This window comes from Bactrocera oleae, chromosome 3 (genome assembly GCF_042242935.1).
Source record: "Bactrocera oleae isolate idBacOlea1 chromosome 3, idBacOlea1, whole genome shotgun sequence".
Classification (NCBI taxonomy): domain Eukaryota; kingdom Metazoa; phylum Arthropoda; class Insecta; order Diptera; family Tephritidae; genus Bactrocera; species Bactrocera oleae.
Genome location: NC_091537.1, coordinates 69,265,719 through 69,271,718, shown reverse-complemented (window position 1 = coordinate 69,271,718; position 6,000 = coordinate 69,265,719).

The window sequence follows — 6,000 nt, the reverse complement described above, 5'->3', positions numbered from 1 at the left end:
TTTCTTCTAAACAACTAATACATGTATGTATGTATGTATGTACAAGCGACAACTACAACAAGAAACAAGCTACTGTGCTACAGCAAAAAACCGACGTAGTCAACCGCTGCATTACACAAAATGCGTCCTTACTCGTTGTACCCAAACGACTTAATGCGCTCAGCATCGCTTTCCAGCCGTACATGGACCGAAATCATGCAATGGCAGCAGCGCTGCCTCGTCTACTGGTTCGTTGCCACCCACACAACTCTTGTGGAGACCACACACACACATATACAAGAAACTACTAAAAAATGTTGCTCCGTAGTAATAAAAAGCAACAGCAAAAATAAGCAAAATCACAAACAACTCACTCAAGTTGCAACTCAAAAGCCAGCCACTGAGCGCCTTCCATACTTCATTTCACCAAAGGCAAGTGATTGCTGTGTATCTGCCTGCCGATTATGTGTCGTTTGGTCGTTTGACAGGCGCTAACGCGCGAGCCTCTTTTCCGAAGTGCCAGGCAACGCGGCGCAGCCAACGTTGGCATCGGCAGTGATAAAGACCAAGTGTAACAACAGCTCAACACAGTGGGTTAGTGGGTCTCAGGCGCGTGGTGAAAGATGTGTGAGTGTGTGGTCGTCAAAGGTTAGCAGGGTAAAATGTAAACAACTGCAGTTCGAGTACCAGAGTTGGGTTTTGGGGTGGCGCCGAAGCGCTCAAAGCCGAATTGAGTGGTTTGTAAATGAGCACTTAGAATGCGCGCGCGCTTTTACGCTCTTACAACCTCTTTACTGGGAGAGTGTCCTGTTTGCGAGAGCGCAACTAAAACAATTGCTCAATTAAACTTTGCTTCAAAAAGCACTCGAAAAAGGAAAGCAAAGACAATAAGTAAATTTAATAGCAACCTTTCCTTTCCTGCATACACACACACATAAATATAAAGATGAATGAACTTGAAGGACATTATGGCTTTAACAGCGAAAACAAACGAGATAATTGCATAAAAAACTGTTTGCGAATTTCACTTAAATCTGCATGTAAATTTAAAATTTTAACACGTTTATTCCAAAGCGCTGAGTCGGTGAGGAAAGTTTCTCCAAAACTGCCCCGATCAACTTGAAATCATCACAAGATCTTCTTAGTTATGTTTATCAGATAACCATCGAAGGAATACAATTTCTGATGATAATTTAAATTTTTTAAACAACTCTGAAGTGTAAATTTTTTCACAAAAAACTACTCTATTTTTTTGAAAAGCCGCCACTTCGTCAAAAATAAAAATTTTAACTAGTCCTTCGATCTTTACCTGTATTTATTATAATAATTGATTTGTTTAGTTTTTAAATTTGAGATAATTTTAAGCAGAAAAATTTTTCTCACCGCCAGACATCTTTTTTCGGGCGTGAAACGCCGATTACTAAGGTACATTAAATTTTGTTTGAAACATATTTTTATTAATGTTTCTTCAAAAACAAAAATAGAATGTTTTTTCAGACTTGTAAGTGGACCTTTAAATAAGTACTTATTTTAGGTACTTCTTTATGGATACTACAATACTTTTATGGATGAGTTCTATACATAGAAGAAATCCTGCGGTTTCATTATATACTTAGAAATATTTAAGTTAAAATAAGTAAAATAAAAATTTTGAGAAACACTTTTTAGGAAGACATTTATTAAGAGAAGAGAAAATTGCATGTACGAAGTCCATTCGACTTCAAATAAAACTCCCTGAACCAATATTCAATATCTAGAACTATAAATAACATTATGCATCTTTAAAAGACTTCGGAAATGAAATAATAAATTGTATTTGCCCTTAAATATTAATTTTAATCCCGCATTGTTTGGCTTGCTGCCACAAGTGGCTGCTTTAAACTTACAAATACACATTTATATGTAACTCATCTAAATACATATACACATTCTCAAGCAAATATGTGCAAGTACATTATACACAAAAATTCATATGTATTCATGTTTTTATACATGAAATAAATATTCTCTTAGTGTTTTCTCTCTCACTCTCTTTTGCAGCGTTGGGTTTATTTTTGCACTTTCACTCAAATCTCTTTATTCACTCTAAAATCTCACTCATTAATTGTTCAATAATTGTATATTTTTTTGGTTTTATGACATTTGTATTTGTATATTAAATATATGTATGCATCTCTGTACATATGTACATATATGCATATGTAGATACTAATTTATTTGGGCATTGCGTATACGCAGTGTCGAACCTCTTAAGTGGCTGTAGTCTGAAGTGTTCATGTTTACTTTTAATAAATACGGTACAAATAGAAAAAGCTACATAACTGTAAAAGCATTTGATTTCTATGTGTAGATAGTATCTTACTTCTTATTTATTAAATGTATATAAGTATGCTTATAGAACTAATTTACGACTTGAGAAGTGATCTCACGTCGAAAAACCAGTAAGGTATCCAAAAGAAATGATTAAGACACTACTAGAAGATGGAATCAACGAATTTACGTGGTTATAATCACAATTTTCCATAGTAAAACTTAAGGAATAGAATGAGTCAAAATGGAATATATCTGCACAGATTGGAATAAATCAGTTAAACCAGAATAAACGTTCGAAAATATTTCTGATTTACTTTTGAGGTTCAATTGGTGTAGTGCAAATGGTGTTTTCATTGAAACCACCTTTCAGGACAAAACTAGTTTGTAGTAGGCTGCTAAAGAAAAACTGGGGTCCTGCACTGTAATCTAGGGTGTAGAAAACAAAGTTCTCCAAAGCTTTCTTTACAATAGAATAGACCAACTAAGAAATTTACACCTAAAAACTCTCTGCACTCTGTTAAAACTCCTTAAATCATATTTTTATTTGAAAGCTTAGCAGGATATGATTTTATAAGCTATAAAGCTTCTGGTCTGCAAATATTTTACAACTCCAATTCGATAAAAGTATAGTGCTTTTGAAAGCGCCCCTTTAAAGGAAATCTTTAAAGCTTGCCTTGCTGCGACACTTTATTCAGCAATTAGTAACTCTATAACATCGTAAAATCTTTGCCCCAATGTTCTAGAAAGGGGTTAATTGCAGTGACGTCTAAGCAAACGAAATTTTTCTTACAGTTAGAACCTCAAAATATACGTAATACCTAAATTACTCGGCTTTGTATAAAAAGTAAAATATTTGTGTTTTATGTGCTATTTTCATGTTATTTTTTTATTTAGAAATATTTAATTATTTTTATATAAAAATTTAAAAAAATAAGCTTTTAAAAAGTGTCAAAATAATAAAAAAAACACAACAAAAAAAATAGAAATGTTTTCCAGGTGGAAAAACTGTTCTCCAATAACAAGTGTCACCAAATTTTTATATATACATACGAGTATAAACGTATATAAAGATTTACATATATATTCAAAGGCCACCAACAACAACTGTCAAGTTTAATAAATACTCAATATACATACATATGTATAAAACAAATGCAATACCAACCACACTTAACATCATATATCTGAGTGCTAATTTCCCGCTCTCAAGCGTTAGAGCAACTTGACTCACACACACACAAATAAATAAATACATATAACATAATAACGTATTTTAACAGCGATGTATTAGCCGCCAGCTAAACAGCCCTGACACTTCTCTGCCTGTCGGCTATCTTCAGCGCTTGAATTTTGTATAGGAATTCACGAGAGTTGCTAATAAAGTCAATGGTATTTAAAATTTGTTGATAAACATATTTCAATATTGTAAAGAGTTTCATTATTTTTTCTGAAATCCAACAAAAAAACGCGCACGTAAGATATATTTACAGTTAATATTATTTAATTTTTGTTTTAATAATTCTCTAATCATTCGACTCCATTTTCTGAGTTTTCATACTTTTATTATTCTTCCTAAAGGTTGTTCATCTTCCCTTCATCTACAAGTGGGCGCAGTCCGCAAGAGAAAAGACAAACGAGTCCATGAAAACACCAACTAGAAAGGACTTGGCTTGATGAAAACATTCAATTTCAGAAATAGTTTTGTAATAAACTCATTGAAAAACTTAAGCAGAAGAAGCATAATTACCAATAATCTAGAGTACTTTTACAATTAAAGTTAGTATTATTACTAAAGTTACAGGCTTATCAAACCCTCCTCGTTTGCAATATTACATTCAATATAAAATGTAAAAGTGTGTCGCTTCTAACATTTTCTTCTTCATTGAGTTTTCTTTCATTCACTTTCTGCTGATAAGAGAGCATTTTGAGGGCTACTTTACCTTGGCACTCAATTCAGTGTTGCCAAGTTTATGTTTTTGGGCAGAAATTGATGTACTATGGTATACAAATGTAATTTTCGAGGTTTAAATATTTTTTTAAATACAAATTAAAAACAGAATGTCTTCAACTAGTTATTGGTAAAACGAGGTTGCATTATTTGCATGAAACGTTGATCTCGAGCTCGTCAATGATCCGAGAATTGCTAATGTATATTTTGCATTTCAAATTAAACCACAAAAATAAGTAAGAGGTGGCAAAACCCTGAATGGTTAGCTGTTATTGACATTAGATATTTGGGCAATTTTAATGGTAGAAACTAAATAGTTGGATTCGCAGTTTGGCTAGAATCCTTCAATTCATTTGTTTTGTTTCAGAAAAAATATAAATGATACATATTTTGGTTAGGCTAGAGAATTTTATGCATTTCGAATTTCTGTTCTTGTGAACAAATTATTTGCACTTGGAGAAAAACAAAAAAATGAAGATAATCTTAAACGGATCTTACCCCTTAATACTATGTTCGCACCGAATTGAAATATTCTTGAAAACACAATTTGTGGATTGTGGACCCAAGTCGTTCTGAGCGACATTGTGTGTTTTCGATGAGTTTTCATTGACAGCTCACACTTCCATTTGTTTACATTTGTTATGTACCCTACAAGAACAGTGACGGTCATCTAACGGATAATATGACAAAGTTTCTATCATTTTCTTAATAGCCTTGTGCAAAAACTGATGTAAACAAACGTATGTGTGTGAGTTTGCATCTCTCTTTAAAGCATGGGTATTCGGAACTGATTCACTATATATCTATACTGCTCACTCTCATGTCTTCTTCTGAGTCATTGCTGACCATAAATCCGTCATAGCTGAAAATTGTCAGTTATGACTGAAACGCTATCAGAAGTGAAAAATTCTTTTGCGCAGTAGATAATATAATTTTTATTTCTTTAATAAATTTCAAACTTAGTTATAATATATAATTAAATAATAAAATATGAAAATATAAAAATAAAATTTCACTTGATGCCATCTCCTCCTCTCAATAGCTCTGCGTACGTCTTTCTCCAATCAGTGGATAGTTCTGAATTTAAAAATGCAAATGTAAATTAACAGTACTGACATATCAAATGTGAGTGTATTGGTGAACTCATCAGCAGTTTCTTGTAGAGTACGTTTGGGCCAATTATGGAATGTAAACAAATTGTCAACTGACATTTAGGGTTGGCAAAATATGTCTTCTAATAATATCGATTAAACTAGAGCAGGCACCGATTATGATGAGTGGAATGTAAGTTTTTAAGGGGTTTTCAGCGAAAACTGTGTTTTTTATGTTTTGTATGGATGAAAACACAAATTTTCGCGTGAAACCTTCTTTGTCTATGAAAACACGAATTTTGTGTCGGTGCGAACATAGTATAAGAAGTTATTTATATCCACAAGACCACAAGAGGCATTTTATTTAACAAATAAATAAAAATAATGTACATTTACAAAATTTAATGTACTTAAGTAGTCGGTAATAAATCTTTAAAAAGTCTTGGTTACCTTAACAACCCCTTGATCCTTTTAAAGCCTGCTCTACAGCGAAAAAAGGTGTCTGGCGGTGAGGAAGATTTTTCTACTTAATATTATTATAAAAACAAAAAATTATTAAAACAATAGATGAATACAGAAGTACTAGTCAAAATCGTTTTTTTGTGAAACTTACATAGTGAACTTACACTTCAGAGTGAGTTAAAAAATTGAAATTATTATTATAATAAA